This window comes from Triticum aestivum, chromosome 2A (assembly GCF_018294505.1).
Source record: "Triticum aestivum cultivar Chinese Spring chromosome 2A, IWGSC CS RefSeq v2.1, whole genome shotgun sequence".
Lineage (NCBI taxonomy): Eukaryota > Viridiplantae > Streptophyta > Magnoliopsida > Poales > Poaceae > Triticum > Triticum aestivum.
Genome location: NC_057797.1, coordinates 524424708 through 524434813, shown reverse-complemented (window position 1 = coordinate 524434813; position 10106 = coordinate 524424708).

Here is a 10106-nt window from a genome sequence, read left to right as displayed (position 1 = left end):
TTGCTAGTTGTTGCTTAATTGGTCGCGGAAACTATGGAAACCTTAGTGTTCCTGATATTATTGTTTTGTTCCTTGGTTTATTCTGTGATAACTCTGTTAGTATGGGCGGTATTATTGCTAAACGGTTAAGTCTGAACCGTACAAAGGGCCCCATCTTTGGAGGCATCTATGCTTCACGCCTAGCTGCGCATTTTAACATACCTATTAGGCATTATGAGAAGGAAGAAAAATTGTTGCCTCATGTTTATTTAGATTATAAGAGTATGGTGGCACACGACTTTATTGTTAAGGATAGGGAAGGGGAGCTTAAATACAAATTGTTCTTTCATAAACATCATCCTGAGACTATTACCCTGCCTGCTCCTTCCTTGTTTGATTTATATGCAGGCCAGTACCCTGTTCCGTTGGAGGCTATTCACGCCTACCAGAACCCTACATCAGCCACAGAGCCAGAGTCGGAACCACAAGTTGATCCTCCATGACAGTCTAATTACCAGTGGGATCAGGAGATGATTGCCAACCAGTGGAAATCAGATTCTTCTTCTTCACAGTACGACCTCAACTATTACTATGGATATCCGCCAGGACAACCGTGGCCATAGACCAACTTAGGCCAAAAGCCTAAGCTTGGGGGAGTATGTATTTGTCACCGATATTACATTCATGTTCACACACTCATTGCTAGATGTCGGTGCTCATACTTTTTCATTGTATCATCCATGCTAGTTAATTTCCCTTTTTATGCTTTCTTCTTGTGTGCTTAATAAAACTTTAAGAAAAACAAAAAAATAAATTAGTTGTAGCTTTTAATTAGTTTACTTTCCATGCTTGTAGTAGTAATTAAAAAAGAAAGCCCAAAAAGATTCCACGTTCTTCTTTTGCTTGTTGGGAGCTCTCCCATGTAAATAATTTTATTTCTTTTCTTTTCTTTGGGGGTCGATAGGAGAAGACCATAATTAAATTGTTGAAATGGCTCTTATATGCATTATTGTTGATCTGACAAAGAGCCCATATTACCTTGTCTTCTCTCTTGAATTGAATGCTTGTAGATTCCAGCTTAGTCCAATGCACGTGCACTATTATTATTATTCACATCATTCAGTCGTGTAAGTGAAAGGCAATTATGACGATATATGATGGACTGACTGAGATGAGAAAAGTTGGTATGAACTCGACCTCTCTTGTTTTTGTAAATATGATTAGTTCATTGTTCCTGATTCAGCCTATTATGAATAAACATGTTTGCGATGACAATTAGAGATCATAGTTTCTTATGCCATGCTTAATTAGCTAGGAGCTTATAATGGTTTACCTTGCGTGTCAACATGCTATTAAAATGGTTGTGATGTGGTATGATAGGGTGGTATCCTCTTCTGAATGATTTAAGTGACTTGACTTGGCACATGTTCACGCATGTAGTTGAAACAAAATCAACATAGCCTTCACGATATTTATGTTCATGGTGGATTATATCCTACTCATGCTTGTGTTCGGTGTTGATTAATTTTAATGCATGTTCATGACTATTGTCGCTCTCTAGCTGGTCGCTTCCCAGTCTTTTGCTAGCCTTCACCTATACTAAGCGGGAATACTGCTTATGCATCCAACTCCATAAGCCCCAAAGTTATTCCATATGAGTCCACCATACCTACCTATATACGGTATCTACCTGCCGTTCCAAGTAAATTTGTATGTGCTAAACTCTAAACCTTCAAATAAACATTCTGTTTTGTATGCTCGAATGGCTCATGTATCAACTAGGGTTATCCGTATCTTCCATGTTAGGCGGGTTATTCTCAAGAGGAGTAGACTCCGCTCCTCAGTCACGACAAAATGGCTGGTTACCGGGATGCCCAGTCCCATGCTTTATGCAAATCAAATCAAAATAATTGCAAACAAAACTCCCCCTGGGACTCTTGTTAGTTGGAGGCACTCGTTGTTTCGAGCAAGCCATGGATTGATGCTTGTTGGTGGAGGGGGAGTATAAACTTTACCATTCTGTTTGGGAGCCGCTTATAATGTGTGTAGCATGGAAGATATCGCCATCTCTTGGTTGTTATGTTGACAATGAAAGTATACCGCTCAAAATATTATTCACCTCTATTTCAAAACCGAGCTCCGGCACCTCTACAAATCCCTGCTTCCCTCTACGAAGGGCCTATCTATTTACTTTCATGTTGAGTCATCATCCTCTTATTAAAAAGCACCGGTTGGAGAGCACCACTGTCATTTGCATTCGTTATTGTTAGTTTACGTTGAGTATGACTTGACTGGATCTCTGTTACCATGAATTACAATGTCTAGTCAGTCCTTGATCTTTAAAGGTGCTCTGCATTTATGTTTTCCGGTCTCAGAAAGGGCTAGCGAGATACCATCTTGTTATATCATATTATGATTGTTTGAGAAAGTGTTGTCATCCAAGATTTATTATTATTGCTCACTAGTTGATTATGCCATTTATATGAGTAAACATGAGACCTAAGCGTTATTGTGAATATGGTTAGTTTATAATCTTTTCCAAAACTTGAATGTTGGCTTTACATATTTAAAACTTGAATATGGTTAGTTTTCTTTATCACTTTCAGTTTATCAACTGAATTGCTTGAGGACAAGCAAAGGTTTAAGCTTGGGGGAGTTGATATGTATCCGTCGTATCTACTTCTCCAAACACTTTTGCCCTTGTTTTGGACTCTAACTTGCATGATTTGAATGGAACTAACCCAGGCTGACGTTGTTTTCAGCAAAATTGCCATGGTGTTATTTATGTGCAGAAACAAAAGTTCTCGGAATGACCCGAAACTTCACGGAACGTCTATTTGGAAATAAAAAAAATCCTTGCAAAAGATGAAGACCAGGGGGCCCACACCCTAGCCACGAGGGTGGGGGCGCGCCTGCCCCCCCCCCCCCCAGGGCGCTCCCCCCTACCTCATGGGCCCCCTGGAGCTCCTCCGACCTCAACTCCAACTCTATATATTTGCTTTTGGGGAGAAAAAAAATCAAAGAGAAGGATTCATCGCGTTTTATGATACAGAGCCGCCGCCAAGCCCTAAAACCTCTCGGGAGGGCCGATCTGGAGTCCGTTCGGGGCTTCGGAGAGGGGAATCCGTCGCCATAGTCATCATCAACCATCCTCCATCACCAATTTCATGATACTCACCATCGTGCGTGAGTAATTCCATCGTAGGCTTGCTGGACGGTGATGGGTTGGATGAGATCTATCATGTAATCGAGTTAGTTTTGTTAGGGTTTGATCCCTAGTACCCACTATGTTCTGAGATTGATGTTGCTATGACTTTGATATGCTTAATACTTGTCACTAGGGCCTGAGTGCCGTGATTTCAGATATGAACCTATTATGTTTTCATCAATATATGAGAGTTCTTGATCCTATCTTGCAAGTCTATAGTCACCTACTATGTGTTATGATCCGACAACTGCGAAGTGACAATAATCGGGACCACTCCCGGTGATGACCATAGTTTGAGGAGTTCATGTATTCACTATGTGTTAATGCTTTGGTTCGGTACTCTATTAAAAGGAGGCATTAATATCCCTTAGTTTCCGCTAGGACCCCGCTGCCACGGGAGGGTAGGACAAAAGATGTCATGCAAGTTCTTTCCATAAGCATGTATGACTATATTCGGAATACATGCCTACATTACATTGATGAATTGGAGCTAGTTCTGTGTCACCCTAGGTTATGACTATTACATGATGAACCACATCCGGCATAATTCTCTATCACCGATCCATTGCCTACGAGCTTTCCATATATTGTTCTTCGTTTATTTACTTTTCTGTTGCTATTGCTATCATCACTACAAAATACCAAAAACACTCCTTTTGTTACTGTTACCTTTTGCTATCATTAACACTACTATCATATTACTTTGCTACTAAACACTTTGTTGCAGATATTAAGTTTCCAGGTGTGGTTGAATTGACAACTCAGATGCTAATACTTGAGAATATTCTTTGGCTCCCCTTGTGTTGAATCAATAAATTTGGGTTGAATACTCTACCCTCAAAAACTGTTGCAATTCCCTATACTTGTGGGTTATCACTGGGTGTCCTACCTTCGATGGGACGGACTACCACTACTAGAAGAATAAGATGCGAATGCATCTTGAGGCAATTAACAACGATCTCTGGTACGTTGTGGAAAATGGCGTCCCCTTTGTCACTCCTACCATCAATGCTGCTGATGTGAAGAGATTCAAGCAACTCGACTCTCAAGCGAAGAACATCATATGTGGCCATCTGAGCAAAGGGCACTATGGCAGAGTGAGTGTTTTGGAGACAGCAAAACTTATCTAGGACAGGTTGTCCAAGGTCAATGAAGGAGTCTCAACCCATCGTGACTCTCGAGTTGACGTTCTTTGCAATCTCTTCAACCGCTTCAAAAGACTTGACAATGAAAATGTTCAGCAAACCTTCAATCGCCTCACTGACATTTCAAATGAGCTTCAAGAACTTGGTGCCTCTGACATCACTGACCACGAGGTGGTGAAGAAATTGCTTCGATCACTTGGTTCCTCATTTGACACCCTTGCACCGATGATACAAGAACATGGATACTACAAGTCACCTAATCCCGCTGGTATCCTTGAGAGGATAAACACACATGAGTTCTAGCTTGCTGAGAAGAGAGATCTCTATGGAACAAGCTATGGCAGATCACGAGCTCTGAAGGCCAAGGCAGTGTCTGAATCTGAAGGTGAGGATTCTGGTAGTAGCCTTGGTGATCCTGAAGAACTGACCCAGGAGCTAGCAATGCTCGTGAGGAAATTCCAGAAGTTCTCAAGATGTGGTCATTTTGGAAAATCCTCAAGAAGTGACGACTTAAGATCAGATTCCTCATCTCGTGATTACAAGAAGAGACTTTGCCACAAATGCAAGAAACCTGGTTACTACATTCAAAATTGTCCTCAGTGGGAAAAGGAATCAAAGAAGAAGAAGTACAAGGACTATAGTTCTGATGATTCAAAGAAGAAGAAGAAATCCTCAAAGTCCTCATCATCAAAACCTTCAAGGTCTTCATCTCACAAGAAGGGCAGCTCCAAGAAGGCTCGGGCATTCATTAGCAAGGAAATGGACTCTGAGGCTGAATCTGAGGAAAATGAGGAAGAGGAGGAATCTGAGGAGTCACAGTCTGGTGTGGCGAGCCTAGCCCTCGCTACCACGTTCGTTAGAAAGTCCATCTTCAACTCTGAGGAAAAAGACCTCCCCAACACCACTGACGACGGCGATGATGACTACGCTCCCACCTATTGCTTCATGGCAAAAGGTGAAAAGGTACTCAAATGTCCCTCCTCTGAATCAAGTGAGGATGAATCTGATGAAAATCTCAAGCCTAGTAATTCTAAACTTGCTAAGATTGCTGTGAAACAAAAGAAGGCTCTTGAAATGGTTCAAAATATGTTAGACAAAAGTAATGATATGTTGGGTGATGAAATGGATTGCACTAAAATTTTGACTGAAAATCTTCAGAGACTTCAGACTAAGTTTGATAACCTTCGGAGTCATCATAACATTCTCTTATCTGATCATGAGAAGCTTTCTTATGACTTTCTTCAAAGAAAGCAAGATCTTGAGCAGTTAAGAGTGAGTTATGAAGATCTTTGGAAGGAGCGTGATTCATTACTTGCTAAACACATCAGCGCTGCTCAGGAAGAATTTATTCCTCCATGTTTGGAGTGAATTGAATGTGAATCTGCTAATTCTTCACTTGAATGCTCAAATGCTTCTATTGCTAGAAATTCTTCAACTGTCTCTGCAATCACTAATTCCTCATCTGAGGATGCTACTAGTATCACTGACCATGCAGGGCTGAAGGAATTGTATGTGAAAGGCATGTACAAAAGCCTCAAAGGGCATCAGGCTCTTTGTGATGTGCTCAAAAAGCAGATCCTCAACAGGAACCCAAGGAAAGAGGGTATTACCTTTGAGAGTTAACTTAATGCTGATGGGACCTATTGGAAACCTAAGCAGTATCCCAAAACCTCATGGGTTGCTGCAAAGGGACCTTCAGTGGATCCATCTACCTTATCTGGCTTTACATGTGAATCTTCATATTCTTCTGATGAGTCATTTGACTCCAATTACAAACTGTTCAAAAATCAGAATGGTGAAGTATTTGCTAGATATGTTGGCACTAACTGCAGGAACGGTCCCCCTATGAAGAAAATCTAGGTTCTCAAAAGGTGCCTTGAAAGTCTTCAGGTGAATGTCATCATGACACCACCTGTGAAGAATAGGTACCTAGATCAAACTCTTCAGATGGACCAAAGTCTAGATATGGATCCAAGTCCTCATATGGACCATAGTCCTCACATGGATCAAAGTCCTCACATGAACATCATCGTGCTAACACCTCTGTTTCATAGGGAAAGGCTAAGGATTATGGATATGTGCACTATTCTTCAAATCATTATATTCATAAATCCTCGAAGAATTTCTCTACTTACTCATATGCTTACCCTAACCCCTCTTATGCGAAACAAAGTGGATTGGCATCCATTCCACCTTTCTCTTATGGAGCTCACAGAATGATGAAATCTTTGCCACCCCTTTAGATGTGGGTGGTGAAGAAAAAGAATTAATCTCTTATGTAGGGTCAGGTCTCCAGACAAACCTAAACGTCTGAAGAATTTGCTGGAGACCTGAATATGCTTGAAAGGACGCAAGCTAATCACAAAGAAATGAATTTTCATTTCTCACGTCCTCACATTGCTATATCTGTTCTGTTGCTTGATGAAATTGATGTCATATTCTTCACTAATGAAGTATATGAGTTCGCAAGCTGCACTAATTCATCTTCAGGGTGATCAACCCAAAGCCACTGAGTGGGTCCTCGATAGTGGATGTACAAATCACATGACTGGTGACAAGAGTCTATTGATGGACACTCCCTTATCTCTATCGCATCCAAAGCATATCACCTATGCTGACAAAGGCAAAAGCAAGGTATTGGGTCTAGGTAAGGTTGCGATCTCAAAGGATCGACACATGGACAAAGTCATGCTTGTCGAGTCCTTAGGGTTCAACCTCATGTCTGTCTGAATGCTTTGTGATCTTGATATGGTTGTTGTCTTTGGCAAGTATCGTTGTGTTGTGATCATGGAAGCTGACAATTCCAAAGTCTTCGAAGGCTTTAGGAGAGGAGATTTGTATATTGTTGATTTCCCTATAGGACCACAACCTGCTACATGTCTACTTGGAAAAGCTTCAGAGGGCTGGCTATGGCATCGACGACTTGGCCATGCTGGGATGAGGAACTTGCACACGCTCGCGAAGAAAAAGGATGCCATTGGCATCGAGGGTGTCAAATTCCTCAAGGACCATTTGTGTGGAGCTTGTGAAGCTGGAAAGATGACCAAGGCCAAGCATCCCTCAAAGACCATCATGACTACCACTCGTCCATTTGAATTGCTTCACATGGATCTCTTTGGCCCTACTCACTATGCCACATTTACTAATGATGCATCTTTATATGGCTTTGTTATTGTTGATGATTATTCTCGTTATACATGGGTGCACATCATCACTTACAAAACTGAAGTGCAGGAAGTCTTCAAACAATTTTCCTTGAGGGCTTCAACCAACTTTGGTGTGAAGATCAAGCACATCAGAAGTGACAATGGAACTGAGTTCAAGAACATTGGTCTTGATGACTATCTTGATGAACTTGGTATTACTCATGAGTTATCTGCTCCTTATACTCCTCAGCAGAATGACGTAGTGGAGCGCAAGAACAGGACTCTTGTTGAGATGGCCCGCACTATGCTTGATGAGTACAAGATGCCTCCTCGCTTCTGGCCTGAGGCAATTGATACTGCATGCCACATCATCAATAAAGTATATCTTCACAAATTCTTCAAGAAAACTGCATATGAACTCCTCACTCACAAGAAACCCAATGTGAGTTATTTCAAAGTCTTCGGTGCAAAATTCTGGATTAGAGATCCTCATCACAGTTCTAAATTTGCACCTAAAGCACATGAAGGTTTTATGCTTGGTTATGGTAAGGACTTGCACAACTACAGAGTCTTCAACACCTATCACCACAAGGTTGTTGAAACTGTAGATGTGCGGTTCGATGAAACTAATGGCTCACAAAGAGAGCACCTACCTCCTGTGATAGATGAAATACCTCCTGAGGAATCTATTAAGTGCAAGGCTACTGAGGATGTCATTCCTACCGAAGAATCTGCTGATGAAGTCATTCCAGAACGTGAAGAACATCAAGCTAGCATTTTTGACGAAAATGGCTCTAAAGAAAATGCTGAGCAAATTCCTCATCGTCAACCAGCTCATCCTCGCATCACTAATGAAGTGCAGATTGAGAAAATCATCAGCGACATCAACGCACCAGGTCCTCTCGCATGCTCAAAAGCTTCACATTTACCTAACTTTTGTGGGCACTTTGCTTTCGTCTCTATCACAGAGCCCACTAAGGTAGATGAAGCATTTCTGGAGCCCGAGTGGATTCAAGCTATGCAAGACGAATTACATTAGTTCGAGCTCAACAATGTCTGGGAACTTGTCAAGCGACCAGACCCTCGCAAGCACAATATCATCGGCACAAAATGGATCTACCGCAACAAGCAAGATGAAAATGGCCTTGTGGTGAGGAATAAGGCACGACTTGTAGCTCAAGGCTACACACAGGTTGAAGGAATTGATTTCGATGAAACTTTTGCACCTGTTGCTAGACTTGAAGCAATTCGAATATTACTTGCTTATGCTAACCATCATAATATCATATTATATCAAATGGATGTGAAAAGTGCATTCCTCAATGGTAAGCTTGAGGAAGAAGTATATGTTGCTCAACCCCCAGGTTTTGAAGATCCAAAGCATCCTGACAAAGTCTTCAGACTCAATAAGGCCCTCTATGGCCTCAAGCAGGCCCCTCGGGCGTGGTATGATACTTTGAAGGAATTCTTCATGAAGAAAGGCTTCAAACCCGGTTCACTTGACCCAACTCTTTTCACCAAAGCTTATGATGATGAATTATGTGTGTGCCAAATATATGTTGATGATATCATCTTTGGTTGTACAGACTAACGTTATAGTGATGAATTTGCCTACATGATGAGTGAAGAATATCAAATGTCTATGATTGGAGAATTGAAATTCTTCTTAGGTCTTCAGATTCGTCAATAGCGCAATGGTATTTTCATATCTCAGGAAAAATACCTCAAGGATGTATTGAGGAAATTCGGCATGCAAGATTGCAAAGGTGTCAAAATCCCTATGCCCACAAATGGTCACCTATGCACTGATGAAAACGGTATTGACTTCGATCAAAAGGTATACCGCTCCATGATTGGTTCTTTATTGTATTTATATGCCTCTAGGCCAGATATTATGCTTAGTGTTTGCATGTGTGCCCGTTTTCAAGCTACACTGAAGGAATCACACCATAAGGTTGTGAAGCATATTCTTTGATATCTAGCTCACACTCCAACACTTGGATTATGGTATCCCAAGGGATCGTCTTTTGATCTCATTGGATATTCAGACTCTGACTATGCTGGTGATCGTGTGGACCGCAAGTCAACATCAAGCACATGCCATTTCCTCGGACGATCCTTGGTCTGTTGGTCTTCAAAGAAACAGAACTGCATATCACTTTCTACTGCTGAAGCTGAGTACATTGCTGCTGGTTCATGTTGTGCTCAATTGCTATGGATGAAGCAAACTCTCAAGGACTATGACATCAATGTGAAGAATGTGCCTCTCTATTGTGACAACGAGAGTGCCATCAAGATTGCTCATAACCCGGTTCAGCACTCAAAGACAAAGCACATTCAGATTCGTCATCATTTTCTTCATGATCATGTGTTGAAGGGCAACATCTCCATCGAGCACGTGAAGACTGAATAACAGCTAGCCGACATCTTCACAAAGCCCTTGGATGAGAAGAGATTTAGCAAGTTGCGGTGTGAGCTAAATATCTTAGAATCTTCGAATGTCCTTTGAGAAGGACACGCACGAAACACTTATGCAAAATTGATGACTTAGATGTGCAACACACGAAGTAATGTTTTTCTTCAATCAATGAAGACTAGCCCTCTAAGTGTGAAGAAATTAATGAAGAA